Source organism: Lethenteron reissneri, chromosome 65 (genome assembly GCF_015708825.2).
Source record: "Lethenteron reissneri isolate LAM-NWPU_2019-01 chromosome 65, ASM1570882v1, whole genome shotgun sequence".
In the NCBI taxonomy this organism is placed as follows: Eukaryota; Metazoa; Chordata; class Hyperoartia; order Petromyzontiformes; family Petromyzontidae; genus Lethenteron; species Lethenteron reissneri.
The window spans coordinates 5,418,219-5,425,857 of record NC_083843.1 but is presented as its reverse complement, the minus strand read 5'-3'; positions in this window follow the sequence as shown (position 1 = coordinate 5,425,857).

Below are 7,639 nucleotides of genomic sequence, written 5' to 3'. Positions count from 1 at the left end.
TGGGTGATGTAAGTGAGGTGGATGGGGTGGGTTGGCGGGTGGGGTGGGTGAGGTGGATGGGTGAGGTGAGGTAGGTAGCTGGATGGGTGAGTGGGTGGGTGAGGTTGATGGGTGAGGTGAGATGAATGGGTGGGTGAGGTGAGGTGGGGTGAATGGGTGGGTGAGGGAGTTGTTGACTGAGTGTGGGGGTGAGGAGAGCAGTGGGGAGTGGTGGTGTAGCGGTTAGCGTGCTTCGCTACAAACCATGCGACCCAAGTTCGATTCCTGCTCACGGCCAACACCAGAGACGATTATTTTAACCGGTCCTGGGCTTCTCCTAGGTCGACTCAGCCTCAATGAGGACCTGGTGCAATCTAAATGTCGCCAAAAATGTGGTCAGACATGATGCTGGCCACCCACCCATCGTGTGCCGTGCCAGCTTTCATAAGTGCTCGCTAACAGCACTTGCCCCAACAGTCTGTGAATAGGCTATACAGGGGATCATTGTCTTGTGTGGTTGAGTGAGTGGTTGACTGCGCGTGGGGATGAGTATGTAGGTGAGGAGAGAAGTAATGTAGCAATTCGTGGCAAAAACAACCCTCACCTCCTCAATGGTGTTGGCCGGTAACGCTGTCATGGTTTTGAGCAATCCATGGGAGGAAGACCGATAACGATCAGCTATTTGGTGCTCGTAGCCACAAAAGCAGCAAATGGTGGCTCTGGATGGGTGCGAGAGGCTGGTGGCCCCTCCAGGAGACTGAAACCTACCCTCGGGGTTCCTCCAGAATCGGCAAAAAACCACTGCGAGTGGCCACGTGGGAATGTTGGAAGCCTCATTGCGGGGAGAGGCTGCCACTCCTCTGTGAGGAGATCTGCTGGTACCACCTGGATTGGTTTCATGATGTCTGGTGGACTGGCTCTGACTCCAGTCACTGAGGGGTGGCATGACCGTGGCCTTCTCGGCCTTTTCGGCCGCGGTCATGCCCTCTCTGCTCTGTGCTTGAACAATGTGGATCCCCTATTGAAACATCTGCGCCAGTCATGAACATTCCGGCTGGCATACTAACGATCCATCCTGGGTTTAATCAGTTTGGATAGTTTTTGGAGCTCACAAAATCCATCAAATCGGTGTGCTCCTTTGGCAGGCAAGGCTGCGTTGGCTGAGGCATCTTGCTAGCATGCCTAGCTACTGCATGCCTAAACAGCTTTTGTTTGGCAGGATAGAGGGGGCTAAACGGGCGCGCCATGGGCGGGATAAGAGATGGATTGATGTGTTTATGAGGATATGGAGCTGAGTGGATTTGCCGCCGACCGTTACCAGCAGTGTCAAGAATAATCTTCTTTGGAGGAGGCTCATGAAGGATGCTACTGGACAGTTGGAGGCAGTCGCTCTCCAACAACACATGAGTATCTGGTACGATGTGTAAACATCGCTACCTGGGAGACAAAGACGGCCAGGCTTGGTGCTGGCCACTCATCCCTCGTACCCCTTGCCAGAATTCATAGGTGCTACTCGCTAACAGCATTCCCCCCTACAGTCTGTTATGCTACACGATGGATCTTTATCTTTTTGTGTGGTTTAGTGGGTAAGTAAGTGAGTGTGAGTGAGCATGTGGGTGAGTGCGTGAGTGAGTAGCTGGGTGAGAGGTCAGTGTGTGAGTTGGTGGTTGAGTGAGTGAGCAAGTGGGTGAGTGAGTGCGTCTATGGATATGTGGATGGGTGGATGAGTGGGTGGGTGAGTGGTTGAATGAGTGGGTGATAGGATGAGTGGGAGAGTGAGTTGGTGAGTAAATGTGTGGGTGAGAGGTCAGTGAGTGAGTTGGTGGTTCAGTGAGTGAGCAAGTGGGTGAGTGAATGAGTGAGTGCATGTATGCTTGTGTGGGCGAGTGGGTGGGTGAGTGTGGGCGATTTAGTGAGTGGATGGGTGAGTGGGTGAGTGAGTGGGTGAGTTAGTGATTGGATGGGTAAGTGAGTGAATGAGTGGGTGAGTGGATGAGTGGGAGTGGGAGTTAGTGAGTACATTTGTGGGTGAGAAGTCAGTGAGTGAGTTGGTGGTTGAGTGAGTGAGCAAGTGGGTGAGTGAATGAGTGAGTGCGTGCATGTACGTGCGGATGGGTGAGTGAGTGGGCGATTTAGTGAGTGAGTGCGTGGGAAAGTGGGTGGGTGGGTGAGTGAGTGGGCAATTTAGTGGGTGAGTGGGTCGGTGGTTGAGTGAGTTGGTGGGTGAGTGAGCGTGTGCAGTGTGTATTCACTTCCCCCTAATCTGCGTGAGTTTCCCCTGGGGTAGACCCATACTCTTGGTGTTTTTGTTTGTCCAGTGAGTTTCTTGTTGTCGACTCCGCTGCTACTACATGACACATCCATGCTATAACCTGGCCCAGACCTGTGCTGGCTGACAAGATCTGTGAGTGTGTTTGTGTGGTCTCTGGCTGATGGGAAGTGTTTTAAAAAAACACCCCCAATGAACTCTGTTTTTTGCGTGGAGAGAGTTTGGAGGTTTGAGCTGGATTGACAGGCTGTGTGACGGTACCGCTGTGGTTAAGAGATGTTAACTACCTCACCTGGTGTACAGGAGGTCGTGGATTCTATCGCGACCCTGACGCCTGCTGCTGTATATGTGGAGTTAACAAGTTTCTCTCTCTCTCTCCCCGTCGTCTCGTGGATTTATTCTCCGGGTCCTCCTGTGTGTCCCTCCACATTTAGAAACACGCCTTTAGACTATTTAGACATTTTTTTCTGAAAAACATGTCCAAATGGTAATACGCCAATTTGTTGAGTTATCATTTGTGGCCAGATCGTTTTTGAAAATAAGTTAAAACCTCAGTGGGCTATGCCTGGTAGGATGGGGATGGTTTCGTTGTATCTGTAGGTGTTTAGGTGATTTGGTTACCTTTCTTGTACTTTACACTGCTATCATGTGTTTGTACTGTTTGTTGTTGTAACGTTCTTACCCGCCCCTAATGGACATCTGAGAAAAAGAGCTTTATAGCTCATCGGATTCTTCCTGCACTATAAATAAACATTCTGATTCTGAGCATTAAAATTAAAGTGTTGTGAGTATTTGGCTGGTGCTATAAATTGTCACGTGATGATGACGATGATGACGATGATGATGGTATCAGCCACTTCGTTGAACCTCTATTCTTTGTGATGGCCAGGTCAGGGCTTCTGAAAATGAGCTGCTCAGCTCAGTGAGCCTTGCCTAGTGATGGTAATAATAATAATCATTGATGAAGCGCCCTTTAACAATCGTTCTCAGGGCGTGGAATTCGCCTCGGGCTGAAATGAATTCTTCCAGAGTTACAGGCGGAAGAGGTGAAGGCACCTGATATGCAAAACACGAAACTCGCACGGCGAGGGTCGATTCCGAGCATCGCGGAACCCTGAGGCTGTCTTCGTGCGGTGGAGTCGCGAACAAGGAAATGATTGTGAAGCGACTGTTCGTGAGCTCCACTCCACTGCTACTCTAGCCCTGCAGCTCCGTCGCAACCTGGGCCTCTCGTCCGTCGCCTTTAATACATCAGCACGCCAGCTCGACCCCATCGAGAAGCTGTTTGTGGACAATATCCACGAGTACAACACCAAGAGCAAGGCTGCAGGCGGGCCAGTGGATGCCGGTGCTGAATTTCAGCGGAATCTCGCTGACGAGATGACCAAGTATAAATTTCGATTTAAAGCTTTCGTGACTGCAGGGATTCATCTTCTTGGTTCTTTCAGTAAAGTCACGTAGAAGGGAAGTAATACAATAATAAAAATAAAACATAATAAAATAATTCTCACGACGTTTCGGCCACAACGCAAGCAGCCGTCCTCAGGTGAAACCAGGTCTGTCGAGGCGACAGCGTCTGAATGACAGTTTCGTGAGAATTATTTTATTATGTTTTATTTTTATCATTTTATTACTTCCCTTCTACGTGACTTTACCGAAAGAACCAAGAAGAGGAGATGACCAAGCTTCAGCGACTCTTCGGAGGCGGAGATCTCACCAAGTTTCCTGAGCTGAAATTTAAAGAGCCTGAATTTGAAGAGGAACACAAGAAACATTGGATGCGTAGGAGTTAATATTTGTTCATCAGAAACTCTTCTGTATATGACTAAGTGAATAAACGATGTAAAACAAAACAAAAAAAAAGAGAGTGGAAAACATAAGAGAGGTTGGTGTGCTGAGTGAGAGATGGAGGATGGGGAGGGAAATCGAGAGAGAGGGATGGTGGGGAGAGAGGGAGAGACAGGGAGAGAGAGAGACAGGAGAGTGAGAGAGAGGGGGTGGGGGTGAGAGACAGGAGAGTGAGAGAGAGGTTGGGGGTGAGTGAGAAAGAGAGAGAAAAACATGCGGACAAGGAAATATATGTTTTATTGTTGAGCCTCTGGCCACTCGACCTCAATAGGAACTCGCAGACGCGGGCAGCGGTGAGGAATGCGAGCCGGTCGCATTCCGAGTTACAGGGGCTGAGGGCTCTGTCACTCAACGCAGATCCCCTAGGCGGCTACACGTGGGGTGGTGACGCGTTAAAATTGTATATTTACGCGAGAGTCATTGGTGAATAATCATGTACGTGCGTACGGTGAATCTGCCAATGCTAAATGTAAAATATTTGCTGAACTATAAAGACATTATTCTGCATGTCTCAAAAAACCTCGAGGATACTTTCCGACAAGGTATACAGCTGAAATGTTGTACAAATGTAGCTTTCAGGACACAAACAAAAGGAAAAATCAGAAAATCCGAGATTTTACATTTTAAGACCCCCAAATCTCTATTTTAAGTGCCCCATAAACACGTTTGTCATTCAGAAACCGTTGAAAATATAAGATATTTTTTTCTATAGAACGTTAGACGGTAAATAACATCAAATTAAGAGCCACTGTTGGGTTCTATTTTTTTTAGATATTTCGGATTCAAAGCGGTTTTGGATGAAAACATCCGCTTTTTATGATGTTTACATCTGAATAATTCGACAACGGTAAAATATAGCAGAGCTTCCCCTCATGGAGTATTACGTTCATACATTTTTGCTCTTTATAATAACAAAAATAACAGAATCTTTACATGAGTGTTGTTTGTCAGATGGGTACCTCTTTAAATATAAGAAGTTACATCAAGTCGTCAACATTTTTTTTCGCGGAAAAATACAAATGTTTGGAGTAACTATTAACGTAGATTTTTTTTATACAAAAAACGTATCAGGTTAATTCTTATATTTATTGAAAACAGACAGCCTTCATGAACTGGTGTAAAATAACTACGATAACATTTAAATCCGCGTGGTTAACTTTGAACGATATTAAAAGAGACCTTTCTAAACTCACTGATCACTAAACAATGCGGGTCTCCAGCAGTAACCAAAGATCGTGAACCCATTCTTGTGTCACGCGTGCAGAGCGTCTTGTTAAATATTGTTGCATTCGCTTGCAGTTAGTTAATTTAGGATGACCTCACAATGGACAATTGGGTCAAAATATTGATGATGTTCATTATTCATAGATTTATTTCTCAGAACTATGTTGGATCAGGCGAGTGGTGGGTACTCAGTTGACACAAATTTCAACAAGGGGGTGGGAGTAACACAATAGACAAAAATAGGTTCAGAACACTGTTCTTAGCCACGATTGCCACGGGCTCTGAAGAAGGGCCATTGTCTAAACCGTAAGACGACAGAAACACTCACTAACTCGTTTACCCACTCACCCACTAACCCACTCCCTCTCTCACTCACCCACTCACCCACTGACTCACTCACCCACTCAACCACTCACCCACTCACTCACTCCCTCTCTCACTCACCCACTCACCCACTGACTCACTCACCCACCAACCCACTCAACCACTCACTCACCCACCCACTCACCCACCAACCCACTCACCCACCCACTAACTCACCCACTCAACCACTCACCCACTCACTCACCCACTCACCCACTCACTCACCTACTCGCTCACCGACTCACCCACTCACTCACCCACTCTCTCACCCACCAACCCACTCCACTCACCCACTCACTCATCCACTCCCTCACACAGACTCGCGCACAGGGTCACTCACACAAAGCCAAATATACCCCGTATAGCCTTAAAATGCAGTCGGGGCAAGTGCTGTCAGCGAGCACCTATTGAAGGCCGGCACTGTGGCACACGAGGGGTTGAGTGGCCAGCACCACACTCGGACCGCCTTTATCGCCCGAGTGGTAATGTTTGTACACACCACACTAGGTACTAATCAGAGGCTAAGTCGACCTAGGGGAGGCCCAGGACCGGTTCAGATGATCATTGCTGGTGTTGGCCGTGAGCGCGGATCGAACTCAGGCTTTGAAGTGCAGCGTAACGCTAACCAGTGCACCACCGCTCCCTGGCTGACATGAATTCCCACGTGATGATGATGATGACATCAGCCATCTTGTGGAGCTGCTATCATTTGTGATGGCCAGGTCGCTTTTAAAAAAAAGTAGCTACACAGCAGCTCAGTGGAGCCTTACACCTGGTGCAAATGTAGTGCCGTAGATGGGCCACGCTTACCGGCAGTAGTAGACGAGGTCCATCTGCAAGGGTACCCCGTACCGCCAAGGGGGGGGGGGGGGGCTGCGGGGGACCTACGATCCCACGCAACGCCACCCCTCGATGGGCAAAGGGGCATAAAAAGGGACCTCCCCAGCCGATCGGGACCAGTCGCAGCTGAAGACCCAAAACCAGCCAGCTTAGGACCCTGGACCCCCTCGTCCCGCTTGTCCTTGTAAGGGCCAGGACGCTGTTCAGGCCAGTGGTGGGACTCCCGGCTCTACGCCCTTGTAAGGGCGAGGTCCGAGGAAGCCAGAGTCGAGATCCGCACCTTGGCTGGGTCGGGTCAGGTAGCATCCCCTAGGGTAATTGTAGCCGGATGACCCGAGAGCGTAGCCAGTGTCAGGCACGCTAAAAGTAGGCTGTGCCCCTAGGCTGTAACAGTGTATCAGGACTGTTGGAGTGTGTATTGTAATAAAGAAGTTGCATCTACAAAGTGTCTCCAGAACCCATTACACACAGACAGACGTCCATGCACATACAGAAGGCGAGAGGGGGAGGATGGGGAGGGAGACAGAATGCATGTGTGTTGAACTTCTTTCGCACCGTACGTAGCCAACCGTGCTAATCGGAACTAGTATATAGTGTAGTGTTTAGTAAAGTGTATTGTATTGGAGTGTATATTAGTCTAGTGTATACTAGCGGTGTATAGTTGTGTAGTGTTTTTAGTGGAGTGTATTGTAGTGTCGTGTATAGCAGTGTAATGTATAGTAGTGTAGTGTATAGTGATGTACAAGCGTTGAACTTCTTTCACACCGTACGTAGCCAACCGTGCTCGTCGGAGGTGTGCTTGGAGGTGGGGTGTAAGAAACTAAACATAACGCAAACTACAAAGTTATGATGACAAGGAAGTACATTTTTGGGGGGGTTTAAATTTGTTGACCATTGCCACTGACAGGAACTTGCAGACTCAGGTGGCGAGGAATGCGAGCCGGCTCACATTCCGAGCGGGCCTTTCGTACCAGCAGATGTTCACAATGGAGATATCAGAATCTAAATCAGATGAGCAGCCTGGCCACACGTATTGACAGCTCAACGAAATGGCTTATCGTGGTGGACATTCTGCTGCTACATCTATGTTCAAGTTCAAGTTCATTTATTAGGTAT